Raw genomic sequence first — 17377 nt, 5'->3', positions numbered from 1 at the left:
CTCTCTCTCTCTCTCTCTCTCTCCCTCCCTCTTCCTTTTTCTCTCTGTCTCTCTCTTCCCACCATCCCACACATTTGCAGCTTGCATTATTGTAACTTTCTCCTTGTAAGGTTGACATAATCATTCAGACAGTTACGAAAAAAACCAAAACAAAATAATCCCAAAACAAGGCCCTTTTTTTTTTTGTAACACAGCAGAGGGATGGTCGTGTTTATGTTTGCAATCTGATGCTAGATTTCAAAGAACAGGTAGAATGGGGTCTAGTGAGAACTTTAAGAGTTTGATAAAATGCTTGAATTTAAAGCCTTCGAAAGCGATCTGTCGCGCTGTCATCCCTGCCTTTGTCAGGTGACATCGGCCGTCTGACCCCTTTGTCGCCTGTCGTGTAACGGTGCCAGTCCTGTCATGCATGCTGTGTGTTTTGACTGTGAATATTAGGTCGACGACTTATGAAGGTAGTGGAGTCTCACATTTATGAAGGTAGTGGAGTCTCACAGTTGGCCACCGCAGTCAAACTGCTTGTGTTTTCAAAATATAACTTTACATACAAGGTCAGCAAACAGGGCAGTGGAGGAGTGCAACCAACCCCCACCCCTCCACCTTTTCACCCCTGTTGTGTCGAAAGGCTGGACTGACCTCATTACTGACCACTGCAGGCATCTCTCTCTCTCTCTCTCTCTCTCTCTCTCTATCTCTCCCTCTCCCTCCCTCTCTCTCCCTCCCTCTCTCTCTCTCCCTCCCTCTCTCTCCCTCCCTCTCTCTCTCCGTCTGTCCCTCTCTCACCTTAAGGACTGAACTCTCTAGCCAGCCATCATGTGGGCTGTGTTGCCTCTATGCAGTGTCTGGAGAAGAGAGGCCCTGGACGCACTTTTAGCCCTGTTGCTGAATATCATTTCACAAAGATGCACATACTCACTCTCTCTCTCTCTCTCCCGTTTTCTCTCTCTCCCGTTTTCTCTCATGCACATATAGACATATGCAAAAAAAAAAAAAAACCCTGATCAGAGTGAGTCCTCTAGGTGAGGATTTCTATGTAAAGCAGTGGTGTGCGACTGCCCTGCTTTCACAGACTGGTTCAGCGTGGGGTACATGTAGGGTTCTCTGACGTGAGTAATTCTAACCATTAACTCTGTGGACAAAGTGCAAGCAGGCATTTTTCTTCTGTCTGAATGTACCGTTCTTTCATCTCCTCACGTCATAGCAGTGAAAACGGCCACACTTGGATTGTCTTGTTTCACACTCATGCTCCAGTCCCCTCTCTCTCTCTCTCTCTCTCTCTCTCTCTCTCTCCCTCTGTAAAGTCATTTCTTTATAAATGTTCTAGAGGGATGTGTCATTGTCTAGGAAAAGATCAACTGTCCTCTCTCGCTCAGGAGAAAAAACAAACAAACAAAAAAAAAACAGGTCAGGCCACTGTGACCAGATGAGAGGGAAACTCTGACCTTCACCACAAGGTCAAGGGATTTTAGCCCGTTAAATGTTTGCCCCTGTCTCTACTCTACTACCATTCTCTGCTGATGGGGATAATGAATTGCAAAATGACTTGAGTATGGATAACCACAGCACATAACTGATTGACTAGCTTAGCCCTTAGACTGTGGCCGTGATTGGTTTGTTTCGTGTGTGTGTGTGTGTGTGTTGCACTGGTCCCAGTGAAAAGAGCTTATCTTAAGGAGGTCAGTGGATAAGGGGAACAGCTGTGGAGCCATCTGCAGCAGCTCTTTTTGCTGTCAGGGTGCTCGCAGAGGGCAGCAAGAGCAACAGTGGCCAACCTCAGAGAAAAGGCATATATGTGTCCACGTGTATGTCCATGTGTGTGTGTGTGTGTGTGTGTGTGCAGAGCACGCTGTCCACTGTGCTTTGGTGCTCTGAGATTGGCTGCTCTGCCGCGAGCACACAGGACTCGATGATGTAACATGGCCCCTTGGTGTCTCTCTCTCTCTCTCTCTCTCTCTCTCGGTGACTGTCACCAAGGTCTGCCCCGTGCATGACTCACTGCAGATCCCAGATCAGTCTGTGTGTGTATGTGTGTATCTGTGGTACAGTCACACAGCATGTGTTTGTATGCATGCAGTAAGGGTCAAGGCAGAATCTGGGTTTCAAGTGATGTAAGGTGATTAGCACCCATAACCATGCAATTCCCAAACAAAACTAAAGAAAGGGGGAGAGAGAGAGACAGAGATAGAGAGACAGAGAGACAGAGACAGAGGCAGAGGCAGAGGGAGAGAGAGAAGAGGGGTGGGGGTGGGGGGGCTTGAAGGTGATCGTATTCCACTTTCCAAACTTTAGACTCCAAACAATTCTTTCTTATTGTTCTGAGGGAGTGGAGGCTGTTTGGCAGGCTTGCCCTGGAGGATTTGCTGGGATGTGTGCTGTGATAGGGTGGCTGCTTGCTTGTTTGTTGTGGACTGGCGCTGGGGACACTCTGTTACTGTGGAGGCTTTCAAATGCAGATCAGCCATGTGATGCGGTGAGCTGACGGAGCAGGGCTCAGGCCATGGCCGTTTGTTCGCAGAGTTAGATCTCTCTCTTTCTCTCTCTCTCTCTCTCTCTCTCTCTCTCTCTCTCTCTCTCTCTCTCTCTCTCTGTCTCTCTCTCTCTGTCTCTCTTTCTCTCTCTGTCTCTCTCTCTCTCTCTCTCTCTGTCTCTCTCTCTCTCTCTCCCTCTGTCACTCAGTCACCAGTGGCCTGAAGCAGTTGCATTTGTGTGGCTTTGTTTATCGTGCGTTTCACAGCTTAAACCATTCTACGTGTGTTATTACAGGCTCAAAATCACAATTATGTTGGGGACTAAGGCGTTGCAGAGAACAGTTATCAGTTAGGATGAGAGTTCAGTTCATACACAAATTATGTCACTGTGCTGTGGTTAATGACCGTGTTCAGAATGCAGTAATTCACAACACCTGATAAACAGGAGGAAGATTTCGTATCAAGAGCCATAAAGATAAACAAGGGTCAAAGTTTGTGCAAAGTTATATAAATATATATATATATATATATTGTTCATAAAAGTTCTGAAGAAAATTCCATAGCTGCAGACAGAGTTGAGGTCATAAACTTTCATTTGTAATCAAGTACTCCTGGTTATCAAATTAGGCAGTGGAAAATGACCGTAAGTGATAGAGTATTGTTCCATTGACCCCTGCTCTGACTGTTCATGTGAACATAAACCGACCAATAGCTGTTGTCACTGACAATCATTACTTCCTCTGACTCGTCGTGCCGGGCCACTCGCGCCCCACGCGCCAAAACCAAGGCTAAAACACCAATACAGTCAGGTGTGTGTTTATGGTACACACCTGAGAAGTCACATGCCGTTTCAATCTCTGATGTTATTACGCCTCATGTCGGCCCATTCCATAACGCATGTTTACAGGGTAAACTGTACATGTATTAGTGTTGTGGTAGTGTGTTTTGGGCCGAATGCAGCGATCCGCTTTGACAGTGACTAAATGCTCCCTTCTGGTGCAGTTATATAATCCTGCAAAACCCCCTCAGTATCTCTGTCTGATAGCCACATACACCCGCACGTCTAATTTACATCTGCCGACCTTCAACTGTGGAATTCCAATTCACCCTGGCAACAAGGCCAGTTCCTATCATGCATCTCACCTCTACTTAATCTCGGATACGACTAATTGCTGCATCTGCTGATGAAAGTGGCTTGGTACAAGGACTTTTGTGACGAAATGGGGTTAGTAAACTCCGAGCTATCCGAGCTCAAGAAAACAAACTTTGTTCCGGCATCATTCAACTGACATGTTTTTGAGACGGTGAGCGCAGTGCACAATTAAAACAAACAATCAAAACGAATAAAATAAACACACACAAAAAAAAGGAGTTGGTCTTAGCTAAATGTCTGGATATGCCAGTTTAAACAAACAGTGATTAGCACGAGTTTATCTGTATCCTGTTTCCTGCGATTTATTCACATTGCTGCTCTGATACGCCCTTGGCTGTGCTTCGGTAACACCCCAAATCCATAGTTTCAATCGATTACTCCTCTGAGGTAAACCGGGGGAGCACATTCAGTTCTACCAGTGACCTGGTCACTTGTTTTTGCTGCAGCCCTCGAACATTGATTTAATGAGCAGACAGTGATGCACTAGCCAGTCTTGCTGTTAGCGGGCATTTGACTGAGCAGGGTGCACGGAGCTTTCAGCAAACCTGGCACTTCTCGATTCTGTGTAAAATTCAAGCTCTGAGCTCACGTACCACAAACTGAGCAAACGCGATTGGGGGGGGGGGGGGGGGGGGGTCTGTCGGGTCAAGTTACACCATTTTGACAACATAAGGGTGTTAAAATATAGATCCATCCAGAAGCTTACTTGCAAGGCTGCTCCGGTAGATCCTCGGGTGGTGATGAAAATTGCATGACTCAAGTCAGTTGTATGCATCTGAAGGGGAGTGAGAGTTTTGTGAAAAAAGAAACGTTTTGTTCGTAACTGTGGCCAAGTGCTTCTTTCCTGAGAACATGTGTTCTGTTGTAGTCTGTTGAAATACCACAGCTTTTGGAACATCTCAGTTTATGGTTTTTCGCAGTCAGAGCTCGCAAGTACCTGCGGACTGTTATTTTCCCAGCTGTGCCCCGTTGTATCCCGGTGTGAGGATGTGCTGTTCCACCAGATACAAAGATCTTTTACCGGTTCACTGGAGTTCACGTTACTCTTGCCATCTGAGAGAAACTGATACTGTACTCCACTACAGGGGAGTCCTTCTCTCTCACTGAATGTACTTTAATGGACTAATGAAAATAGTATGAGAGAACAAGTGGTTTATCTGTCTTTGTTGATTTTGTCTTTGGAGTCGCTTCATCGGCAGTGAAACAAAATAAGCCGTAGTTCGTTCGTATGCCCAATGTGGTTTTCTGTGTTTTGCTGTAAAATACACAATGTAACCGACCTTTTAAGTCCGAGAACATCATTATATGACGTAGGCTATAGTTTATTAAAAGAGCAGAAAACAGGCTGGGTTTTTTTCTTCATACTTTCAGTGGAGGGCATCGAATAACAGTTTTCACCTTTCCTTGTTTAAACAAGAGTTTTAACACAAAAAAAAACAGATCAATTATGCTTCAGTAATGGCGTTATGTAATCGTGTTCTTTCCTTCTGTTCAGTGCTGTCTCTCCTGGTTCTGGCTTTCTGTCTGGCCACAGGGTTCAGTACCATTTAATTGATCCCTTCGTTTGTGACGGATTAATTACAGCCGGAGTCATGCGTGAATGCCCTCTGCTTTTAGAGTGACAATAATTTACACCTTAAATGAACCGCTTCTATACCAAATTGAGACGAAGTGGGAAAGGCCGAAAAGTTACTGCTGTGCGCCATTCCATGGCGCCACGACAGACCGTATAGACCTCTGCACGGTTCTCAGCTGACAGACAGGACGAATTACGCACGACAACGGAAGAATCAGTTTAAAGTGGCATGCATGGTGTACTGAAAGATTTCATAACTCATTGTAATCTTGCTCAAACTTCAGACGTCCGAATCAGATGAACGGATGCCATTTCCAAGAACCTTCCAGGAATTCTGAGTGGTTGTGAAACAGCTGGCTTTAACAGCCAGCATAAAGATATTTTATTAGATATTCACATACACGCATAAACACACTCGTACAATACGGCTTTGTTTTCGATTTATCGATTGCGCTGTACTTAATTGCTAGTTTAAGGACACCAAATTACTGGTCATAAAAGCGAGGCGGCTTTTGTCCAGTGTTACGTTGGTCAGCTAGACCAGCTCAAAACCTTGTCAAATTTCTTATGCGGTAGAAAACGATCATAAAAACTAGTGGGCCTGATACGAATAGCCTATACGCTAAACTGCATATTCATTAATATTCACGTGAAAAAAAAAAAACTTTTAACGCAAACCCATTCCTTGAGATACTGTTGCGTGTGAACAGTCACAGACTGTGCGTGGATGTCTGTAGCTACTTGGCTGATTCTTTCTCGGGTCCGGTGATTTATTGGACAGGGATGATGGCCAGTTCCCATAGTGACAGCAGTATGCGCTGACGAGAAAAAGAACTGCTCCGTTAGCAGGTGCTGAGTGTGCCCCGTGCCCCATGAATGCAGCTTACCTGCTCGTACTGATGTAGAGAAAAAAGATCTTCGAGCGTCTTGTGCGTGATCAATACAGCTGGTACAGTCGGTTGTATGTCCTGATGGTCCGCGCGTGCACGTTTTAAATGTTTGCTGAAAACACACACACACACACACACACATTTTTCACTGGGTTGAGACAGTGGACTCTCATAACTAGAAGATTATATACCATCAGTTCCTAGAACAGCTCTGGGCTGAGATGAATATGTTTCATTGTGATGAACTTTGCTGTCACTGTGGTTTGTACTCCAATAACAATTTGCTTGGAGGTAGCACTCTACAGCGCCTGGTTGACAAATAAATGTTTATCAGGTCAATTAATATTAAACAAGCCAGTGAAATAAGCTTCAAGAATGGAAGGTGCTCTAACATAATTTTTTTTTTTTCATATATATCAATTATTTCTGTCAGAAAAGACCTCTGACATAAGTAATGATAATAATTGTTCTTCACCTTGGATAAGAGCATCAGCTTCAAGAACAGCCCTGCAGTTGGAACAAGTGTAACTTGAAAATCATGAAACTTAAGGAGCAAATGATTGTTTCTCTGTTCCCAGTGGAGCCGAACACTGGGTTTGCAAAACATCTGTTCGTGTCTAAGAGACCTGATTTCAGACGGAGGTAACAGGTACACAGACTCTCTGGGGGGGGGGGGGGAACAGCTGACTTCTCCCAGGGCCTTGCTGTTGAGTCTCTCCTCATGCAGTGATCGGATGAGGCCAAACATGCTAAGAGCATGCACTGCTCAGCAACAGTCCTCCCCAGGGCAGGGAGGAGACGCTCCGGGTTAATGAGGGAACGGAGGGAAGGCTCCGAAAGCTAAAGTGGGTCAGAGTTTTTAAACAGTTTGGACTCTGTGCCCTGAGATGACAGATGAGATGATACGCGGAATTTATCTCGTGTTCAACAGGATAAGGACTTTTCCAAAATACTGGAACCCAGCGTCTAACAGGAAGAGAGCGTTTGAACTCTGTAGATTAAGCCTAGTGCAAGAATGAGAACATGTTCAGAGGGGAGTATCTATCAACAAATACAGCAACTTTTAATCTGGCTCCAGAAAACTCCTTATCTTATCTTATCTTATCTTACTTAAGCTTAGCCTATCTTAGCTTCTGTCCTCTGCAGTGTCTGACCAAGAAACTATATTTTTTCCTAGTGAAAAAAAAAAAATCTACCAAAAATATTTCAGATGAATAAAATCAACTGCCAAACTAAAAGGGTCATATAAACCTGAACGGATAATGGTGTTGGCTTTTTTAACTTATTGCACGTGAGTAGGTGCCCTCCTCCCAGTTGAAAGTCTCCCTGCTTCCTCCTAACGTCTAGTTAGAGCACTCCTCTGTGTACTCCTCTTCCCAGAGGGGTAATCATGGCTTTCATCAGGCAGTGAAGTGAAAGAAATATGAGAGCTGGTGGCTGAGAACAGTGAGACGGGTCTGCTGGGACGGGGGGGCACAGGTATAGGTGTAAGCTCTCTCACTGGTTTGGGGTTGGGGAGGGGGGGGAGGCGTTATGACTCAGCCTCATGAGAGAGAACTGCACCAAGGTGTCAGAGGAACAGCCTCAGGCCTGGGAGTCTCAACCTATTGAATCACCATTTACCTGAGAGAGAGAGAGAGAGAGAGAGAGAGAGAACAAGGAACAATTGCAGAGAGCAAAAAAAAAAAATCTAAGACAGGGAAAGGGAGAAAAGGAGATTAAGCATGAAAGAGGAGAGAGAGAGAAAGAGAGAGAGAGAGAGAGAGAGAGAGGCAAGGTACATGAGAGGTTTGAGATGAACAAAAGAAAGAACGCTGCAATGAACATTTTTTTTCAGACCTGTAGAACTGAAAGCGACGGGTGAACATCTACAGAGAAAGATCCAAAGAGTTGGCAGATAATTCCTCCCAGACAGACACACAGGTAGACAGATAGACAGGCAGGCAGACAGACAGACAGACAGACAGGCGTGTGTGTCCTGGGGACTTTGTGGTGATTTGCTGTACCGTGTATATGTGTGTGGCGTAGGGTTGACTGTGGGTTGTACTGTGTGTGCAGGGGATCTGCTTCAGCACTGTGTCTCGGGGCATGTCTCTCTGACGCTGTCTGATGTGTTCACTGAAGCATACACTTATGCTCCCACACCAGTTCCACACAACATCTTTACGTAATACATGCATCCCCACGGCAAGGGTAGGATGACAGGCATGCTTCTACCGTAATGCGAGGCATGTTTTTTGTTTTTGTTTACTGGTTTTCTTTTAACAGGCGCGGATAGCTGGGCTCTATCAGAAACAGTGTGCAGTGCATGTGTGATTGGTATCTTGAACCTTTCTCTGGTCATTGTACCAGATCAATCCTTTCTCAGAGAGAGGCTTAGGGAGAGTCACATGGAATTCAGATGATCTGGCTCTTAGTCAGAGTACGGTGAGCTAGAGCCAGCCGTGGACTCGTACCTACGCGTGAGACGCGGTCGCTGGACAGTTTTTGTACTCGGTTTTTGCTTCAGTCTGGGGTCCAGTCAAACGGTTGTCCAGGAGGTATGGAAAGGGACTGCCAGTCAAGGCTTGCAGATAAACTGGTTAGTCCTCCACTCTGGCATATCAGGGAAAAGGTAGAACATTTCTCCTGTAGAATGTAAAAGACCCAGTTCACCAAAGTAAGGCATGTCAATCTGTCACCCCCCCCCCCCCCCCCCCCCCCCCCCCCTTTCCCCAAACCTCCACATAATATCATATGTGGAGGATTGGGGAAAGAATCTTTTCAAACCTAGCAAAAGTGTTAACGGCAATTTTGTCTTGTAACTTTTTTCACACAATGTACTGATGTCTTGTAATCTTGTCTATGTGGTCCACACTGACCAATTAATCAGTGCACTTACGCTGATTAGTCAATAGTGTAGTGTTAGTATAGTATGATTGCTATATATAGGTTACACTACATGTTGGTTCCATGTTTGCAACACACCAGTGCACTGTGAGCTTAGCCTTGTTCATATTCCTTTGAAGTCAGTGAGTCAGATTGACAGTAAAGCAGCCTTTTTTTCCCTTACACTGTATTCCTGTCAACTCTCTGGCCTCAATAGCGACTGGCTAAAGGAACGCCCACCTGCGAACACACTCAAACGCTAGCGACCGGAGGGTCCAGCTTCTCATGTCAGACCACACACACACACACACACACACACACACACAAGACCTTTTGCCTAAATTCCATACTCTATGAGCAGCTGAGGGAGCTGTGCCAGGAGATCGCTGTACGGCTACATTAACGGAGAGAAAAAAAAGAGAGAGAGAGAGAGCCGTAGATGGGAATTAGACGCATAGGAATTCAGATGCAGAGTCACGGTGATCGACACTTTTAAATGTCGAGTCTTATCGATGATATATGAGCCCCTCTGTAAGACTGGTGTATGCACTAATGAGACCTGCACAAAGGAAAAAAAAAAAACCCAAATCGAATGTGAAACTAAATTTAGTGAATGAAGTCGAGCCAGTTAAACAAAGGGAGTGTGTATGGCAGCGTTTATGTGGGGGAACAGACAGGGAATTGTGAGTTGTCAGCATTAAGATGACGCGACTGAGAAGACATGGAGGAAGTACTGCTGAATCTTTTGGAGGGATGAGTCCTCCCACAGAGCCGAAACTGACTCGGTGACCAAACCCTTAACGTTGGTATGTGTTCAGAGTTCACAAGTTCATCGAACGTAGTGATGTCTGGGGAGTGGGGTGAGGTGGGGTGGGGATGGTCAGTGGTTTTCGTTGGGTAGAGGAAGGTGGAGAGGAAAAGGGGGGGTGGGGGAGGGGGGGGGTGGCAGGGGCTATTTCTGCCATCCGATCCTTCCGAGGAAGCGATGGAGAGGAAAAAGATGGACTAAATGGAGGGGCCTTCTATTTATATCCCCCGTGGCTGTCGTCTGGCGTGGCATAGCTCTCCATAAGCAGAGGGCCTGAGAGGCGAGGTGGAGAGAGAGAGAGAGAGAGGGAGAGAGAGAGAAAGAGAGAGAGAGAGAGAGAGAGAGCTTCCTCTGAGAAACCAGATCATTAGGCCTGGTGAGGAATGACAGAACCTTAGGGTGTTTCTGGATCCTCTTCCCGTGTGGACTCCACCGGTGAACGAGTCTGTCAGCTCGGCCCGGTCCTTGCCCAGTTAAGGCACGCGGGCGTGTGTCGCGCGCGTGTGTCTTTGGCACCTTTGATTTCAACGTGTGAATAAAAGAAAAATCCGCCCTGATGGTAGTCTGCTTTAAGCTCCAGCGGTGGAGGTTATTGTCTGCTGGGGCGAGGGTCACCGCGGCTGGTTATGAAACCCGGTGAGCTGTAGGCTGGCTTGTGTAACAGCTCTGTTTCGGTAAGACTGTGTAAAAGAGCGTGCAGCGCAACAATCTTCACTCATGTCTCCTTGTGCTCCACTTACAGGCCCTGAGCACTGGTTACATGACTACTGGTAAAAGCCAGGGGCTACCTCACCTGTCAGAAAGACAGGGAGTGGGACAAGGGAGGAGGGGGGAGAGAGAGAGAGAGAGAGAGAGAGAGAGAACGAGAGAGAGAGAGAGAAAGAGAGAGAGAGCGAGAGAGAGAGAGAGAGAGAGAGAGAGATCATTTGCTCAAAGATCGATTTAACGTGCTCAAAAAATACTCATATATTCACAAATTCTTCTTTGAAAAAGTTTGATTATAATCTCATGAAATCATGATTTCTTAACTGTACCGCAGCCCAAAACGCAGCTCTGTTCCGTCGGTCGGTTTCTATGGACAATGTGTTGCACTCAAAACTTGCTAAAGTGGGTCAAACATTCTCTCATTTTAAACAGAATCTGGATTTGATTTTCTCCTCTACAAGGGGCCCAGTGAACGACTGTGTGTGTGTGTGTGAAGGAGGAGGGAGAAAACAGTAATTAAAGCCTGTCACTTACAAAAGCGTAAACATTGAAACTCTGCTTATGTTAAACGATGTATATATATACATATATATCTACTGAGTTGTGACTCTACTGAGCATGTTGTTAGGTTAACCTCGAAAAGGTAAAAAAAAAAAAAAAAGAAGAAGAAAAACACGGTTTAAAAACACTGTCTGCGTGAACGTGTGAACACACGGGACGTTCCTCTCAGCGAGGTGCTTTATTACTGTGCGTCACCATGGCGATAATGAGGCGCTTTGCACAGCAGAATCTGGAGAAAACCTTTGGGAAGAAAAGAGATGCACAAACATGGACTTGGCACTCCACCCGATTCTGTTCCCCCGTTTTGAGTTGGTCCTGCGCTGCGCCCCCGAGACGAGAAGAGGACGAGCCCAAAACTCCACAGAGGGTTCCTGTGAAATTCAACAGTCACAGGCCAAAGGCAGGCAGGCGGCGTGTTCACTCTCATAATATTTTGACTGTTATATAACTCAGAGCAAAAACCCACACTTGTTTCTCTCTCGCTCTCTCTCTCGCTCTCTGTGTTCATAATCAAAAGCATATATAACAAGATATATTCCCCGTGTCTATGCTGTCTGAACTGTAGTTCAGAACCTGTCAACCAAATGTACAATAGAATGGTAGCTTGTCGCATTACATAACCGTTTATATCTTGACTACATCTGTCCAGATAAAACTCATTAAAGAAAAGTGTTAAAATCAGCTACACAGGGTGGGGGGCGGAGGGGGGAGGGGGTGGTATTCAAGGCAAAAACCTCTTAGCTAAATGTAAAACTCTCCTGAGTGATTTGCGGTCGGTTGGTGAGCACGGAGCAGCTGCTGAGTTACAGTTTCTCAGACAACCAATCCATCAGAGTGACAGGAAACTCTGTCAGCAGGCTGCACTTCCTGTAAAGCAAAAAAAAAAACAAAAAACAAACAAACCCAAAACGAAAGAAAACAAAACAAAAACGAATTACAGTTACAGCCGTCCACTCTTTGTGTAGTTACGATAAACTCATTCCAAATGAATTTTTTTTTTTCATCCGGATTCTTTGAGCTGACAGGGCGATGGTGAATTAATCCTGTAATTAATGATCACGGGTTTGGAAAACAAATAGGGCCATTTGAGACGAGGCGGCAAAACCGGTCTGTCACTGTCGTTGTTCTGGCGAGGTCGTTTTCAGAGGAATGATGTTCTAGTTTCTGCTCCAGTTTTTAAGCAGAGGGTGAGAGCATGCTGTGAGAGCGCAGCCAGCACATGGGAACAAGGTGTCATCGTGCCTTGTTTTTGAGGACACGAGATCAAACATCAGCACTTTCTTCCACTTTCTCCCGATGACTCGAGCGTAGGATATTTTGTCACTTTAATTTTAAGTCTCAAACCTGAAATGTAGGAGCAGGACACCTGCTTTACCACAAGCCGGACATGACAGACTTTTGTCTTGTACATAAAATTGATCTTTAGTTTTCTGCAATTTATCAGCCACATTCCATCAACAAATTGTCATTTTAATTAGACTGCAGTGGCTATGACTCAGAAATGCTGCTTTTAGATGTTTTTTTATTCTTTTTTTTTTTTTAAATCTTATTTTTAGCTAGAGCTGTTTGATAACGTAAATATCTGGTTGTATTCCGAAGCACACTTGTTTTCCCACCGTCGCCAGACCCAAGGCACCCCCCCCCCCCCCCGCCACCCCCCCCCCGGTTTGCGGCACAGATATACCATACACCGTACAGTGTCTGTGGGAAAACTGTCAGCCTGATTTATTGAAAACCTAACAAAAACAAAGCCTACTCCCTGGCCCGAATCTTATGTAACCCCTCTCTCTTGTTTCTGTGTGTGTGTGTGTGTGTTACTTAATCAGAGATAGCCTGAGTCGTGGTTGCGTGGTGGAGCTGCTGGTGGTGGAGGCAGAGTGTGGAGTGGTGCCGTTCTTGGCTTGGCGTTAGATGTTGTTAGATAATCGAGAGGCAACATGTTCTCTTTTCTGATGGGATTCTCAGCTGGGTCCGAAATGCCACTGGTTTATGGTCTGCTAGAGCGTCCTGGGCGGGTCCGAGGTTCTGAGAATCAGGGTCGGGTCAGCACGTTCTCGCGTCCCGCTCGGGCGCTGACAGAGAGTTGGATCCGCATGAGGCGGTCAGGTGGGACGGCTGGAACACGCTACGGGGATGACAACACCCGTCAAAACCGTGTCCTAGAAAGAGCGCGACTCACGTAAAAGAGGACAGGCCCCTGATTCAGCTCCGGAGGAAGACAGAGCTGGTGTCTCCCGTGCCCGTTCTGGGGAATCTAAACATTCCTATGTTGACAAGGCAGAATTCCCAGCATCCACTGCAGCATTAGCTGAAAACCACTACCAATGTAGCATCCCCCCCTCCCACCCCCCACCCCACCACACCACCCCCGCCCTCGAGACGCCTTGCTTTTTAAGACACCACATTCCCACTGTGACCTGATCGTCACGTCTTTAAATGTTAGAAATAAAATTAGTATCCTGGAGGGCGGTGGAGAGTGAATGTGAGTAAAAGCGGCGTGGTAGATCTTCCCGGGGTGTGCGTCAGGACATTAGGTTTAAACCACGGGTGTCAAATCCGGTCCTGGAGGGCCACCGTTCCTGCTGTTTTTCTCGTCGACCAACTAGATACGATCTCTGATTGGCTGAAGAGCGTGCACACCTGTTTTCAAGGCGAGAATCAACAGGTATGTAAGAGGTGAAAACAAAAACCAGCAGGACCCTGGCCCTCCAGGACCGGATTTTGACACACGTGGTTTAAACAGAGCTGTTTCATTCCGGTTTAACATGAGAACAGTCTGTGCTGAACCGCAGGCTGTGAGAAAATCTGGGGGTTTTTTTTTGCTCTTTGTCTGTCTGTGATCTTACAGTTGGTCCCTTCTCGTTTCATTCATGGGTCTATCTTGGGGATCGATTTAACTGAGAACTTGTTTTACGCTACTTTCTAAGGGTCGACTTAAGTGGGTTTGTCCCACTGTGTCTGTATTTTCTTTTTTTCTGGCGGCATCAAATCTAATCTTTGGGATTGTGCCTTCTGTTGAAGGTAACTTGTTGTTTATAGATTAAGCCTGTTCTTATAGATTAAGCCTGTTCTCTCCAGAGAACAGCCTGACCTGAGAGCAATGCATAGCTAGACTGGTGTGGATGAAGACATGGTGTTAGACCAGAAATATGTCCCATAGCTGTGGTCCCTGTTGTTCTGAGTAAAAGCAAGCCCTGGTGCGCACTGTATACCTCGTGCTATTGTCCCTGCCTGTGCGTAAGCTCTGTGACAGGACAGCTCTTAATATAACGGTATTGGATTACTTTTTTTTACTTGTCAGCCCCCTTATGTAAGAACAGCCAGGCCACCGGGGACAGAGAAGGGGGGGTCAGGGTAAAGGACATGCGAGGCTCCGAAAAGCCGCGGAGACACCGAACGGACAGCAGCTCAGATTCCTGTCCCGCAGCCAGGGGAGGGATGATGCAACGCTGTGGATGGCGCTGTTTTGGACGGGTGCAGGGGACAGATTTATCAGGTGGGACCTTTCGAGAAACGACAGGTTCCGCGACTCTTCGGCTACTGTTGATTGTTGATTGTTGATTAACGGTCTCAGAGCCAAGGGATCTCTTTAGTTTAGTTATTACCCCATTACCACATGAACATGGCTTATAAAACTCAAGTCTTCATAACCTGGACACTGCCTCAGACATGTAATCATGCCTAACCAACTAATTAATTTAGGTAAACAAAGTGAAATGGCTAATCGAATATGTGTTAGCTTTTGTCTATGTGTCTGTCTGATTAGAGGCTGCTCTTGAGCATGGTTTGGGAGTCTGGATTTTTTTTTTTTTCTTTCTTTGGGTTCCTGCTCCACATTACAGAAGTCTGATTAATCATACCATTGTTCCTGCAGTGACCTGGGATGGAGGTCAAATCAAATAGTACGTTTAGTCATTTCATGCTGTTATAATTCCAGGAAACCCTTTTCCCGCGCGTGGGCAGCCATGCTATCGACAGCCATGCCAACAAAGGCATTTGACGAATGCAGGAACCGACGCGTGGTTGGACTGAGTTTTCCGACAGGAGGCATCCAGCCGGGGTTTGGGAAGACGATCACGGCTACGGGGCTTCGTGTTTGCACTCACGGTCATTTGGGCGTGTTGGGAGTCAGAGGCAGTGGAGGAGTCACTAGGAGCAGTGGTCCAGAGACCTCCCCTCTCACCATCTCCTCCTGCGTTGGGGCCATTATCATATCGGCTCAGGCTTAAATCATTAACACTGGGGCAGAGTGAGAGACGTGTGTTAAGGTCACAGGCTTTGATTGTTTACTGTGTGTGTGTGTGTGTGTGACAGACAGACAGACAGACAGACACAGGCTTTAACTGTTTGCTGTGGGACTGAGTGAAAGACGTGTGTTAAGGTCACAGGCTGTTTTACAGTGGGTCAGGACAGTCCTGTCTCAGCTCTGTCACGGTCCTCTGTCTCCCCGCATGCTGCCCGACATCTAATTAGTCTCTCTGTTGTGAGCTGCGGTGATGTAGGTTGACGGGTGATGAAATGCTGCAGAGCGCCCCCCCCCCCACCTACACTCCCTCCTTTCCCCACTTCTCCCCAGGTCTCCCCTCCCCCACCCTGTGTCCACTGCCCCGCCAGCACAGCACAGTACAGCACAGCAGAGCAGAGCACTGTCACACTCTTACATAATTCTACTGCAGAGAGAGAGAGAGAGAGAGAGAGAGAAAGAGAGAGAGAAAGTGAGAGAGAAAGAGAGAGAGAGAGAGAGCAATAGCGAGAGAGAGAGAGCGAGAGCGAGAGCGAGAGAGAGAGAAAGAGAGCGAGAGAGAGACAGACAGAGAGAGAGAGAGACAGAGAGAGAGAGAGACAAAGAGAGAGAGAGAGAGAGAGAGAAAGAGAGCGAGAGAGAGACAGAGAGCAACAGCGAGAGAGAGAGAGAGAGAGAGAGAGAGAGAGAGAGAAAGAGAGCGAGAGAGAGAGAGAGACACAGAGAGAGAGAGAGAGAGAGAGAGAGAGAGAGCGAGCGAGAGAGACAGACACAGAGAGAGAGAGACAGGCAGTGCTGCCCACCAACGCTGCTGCCATCCTGAGAGAGGAGATGAGCTAACACATCCTACACATAAACAGAGCAGTCTTTAAAACACACACACACGCACAAAACAAAACAAACGTGTTCTCATACAGACAAATCCCAAATCCTACACACAGAGCAAGATCATTCCAGCGTCCTTCCAACTGAGATAAACACACTACCCCCACCTGCTGATCATAAATAAATAAATAAATGAATAAAAATGCACATCAGCATCCCAACGACACAGAAACACAGCATGCACGCGCACACGCACACGCACACGCACACACACACACACGCACGCACTCACACGCACACACATACGCACACACGCACACTCACACGCACGCACGCACGCACGCACACACACACACACACACACACACACACAGAGTGTCTTAACACACAACATTCAGACTCATTTCAAGTGTTTGTTGACATTCTTACAAAAAAACCCCCAAAAAACCAAAAGAACAAAAAGAGTGATGTTTGCAGTTCCTTGTCAAACAGACACACATCCCTAAACACACACAGTTTTACGCTCTGCTCAGATCTCTCAGACACTCTTAATAACGCCTGCGTTTTGTGGGCACAGCTTTAGGACTTTCTGTCCAAGGCGAGGGTCGGGATTCAGCAGACTGCAGATAGAGAATGCGAGAGAGCGTCACAGACATGTCCTTAATCTTCCCCTCTTTGCTTTAGCGTGCTGTGTGTTTTCTGAGAAAGGAGACTGTCAGCAGAGCAGAGGCACAGGGCCAACCTCACTAGCACACTTTTCTGCGCTTGCATAACACCCTGCCCACCGCACAGGAGGGGGGGGGGGGGGGGGGGGGGGGGGGGGGATGTGATCAATATCTCTGAAAAGAGGCTTGTTTCTCGTTACGGCTCGGCTTAGAGCGGCCCGCAAAAACCCTGTGGAGCCGCACCGCAAAGGAAAGGAGAACAGAGAAAGTGTTGTCAAAGGAGCACCAAGTCGTTTTTTTTTTTTTTTTTTTTTACATAACCTTCAGTACTTAATTACTCAGTTACCTTTCCCCTGCCGAGGCTACTCAGAGCTAGAGCTGGTTCTGTCTGGCTGTGGTTGCCAGAGAGAGAGAGGGAGAGGGAGAGAGAGAGAGAGAGAGAGACCCAAAACACCATCTACGGGATAAGTACTGTATAATAAAAGAGAACAAACGAAGTAAGCCCTGCCACCCACCCCACACAACCCCCCCCCCCCCCCAAACAAAAGCACGTTGTGCGTCACTGTGGCGGCTGGAGCAGGCTCACAGAGCGGGGGGTAAAGCGTCGGAGCCAGT

The sequence above is a fragment of the Chanos chanos genome, chromosome 2, assembly GCF_902362185.1.
Source record: "Chanos chanos chromosome 2, fChaCha1.1, whole genome shotgun sequence".
Classification (NCBI taxonomy): domain Eukaryota; kingdom Metazoa; phylum Chordata; class Actinopteri; order Gonorynchiformes; family Chanidae; genus Chanos; species Chanos chanos.
The sequence above is the reverse complement of the archived record's forward strand: the minus strand, read 5'-3'. Positions refer to the sequence as shown.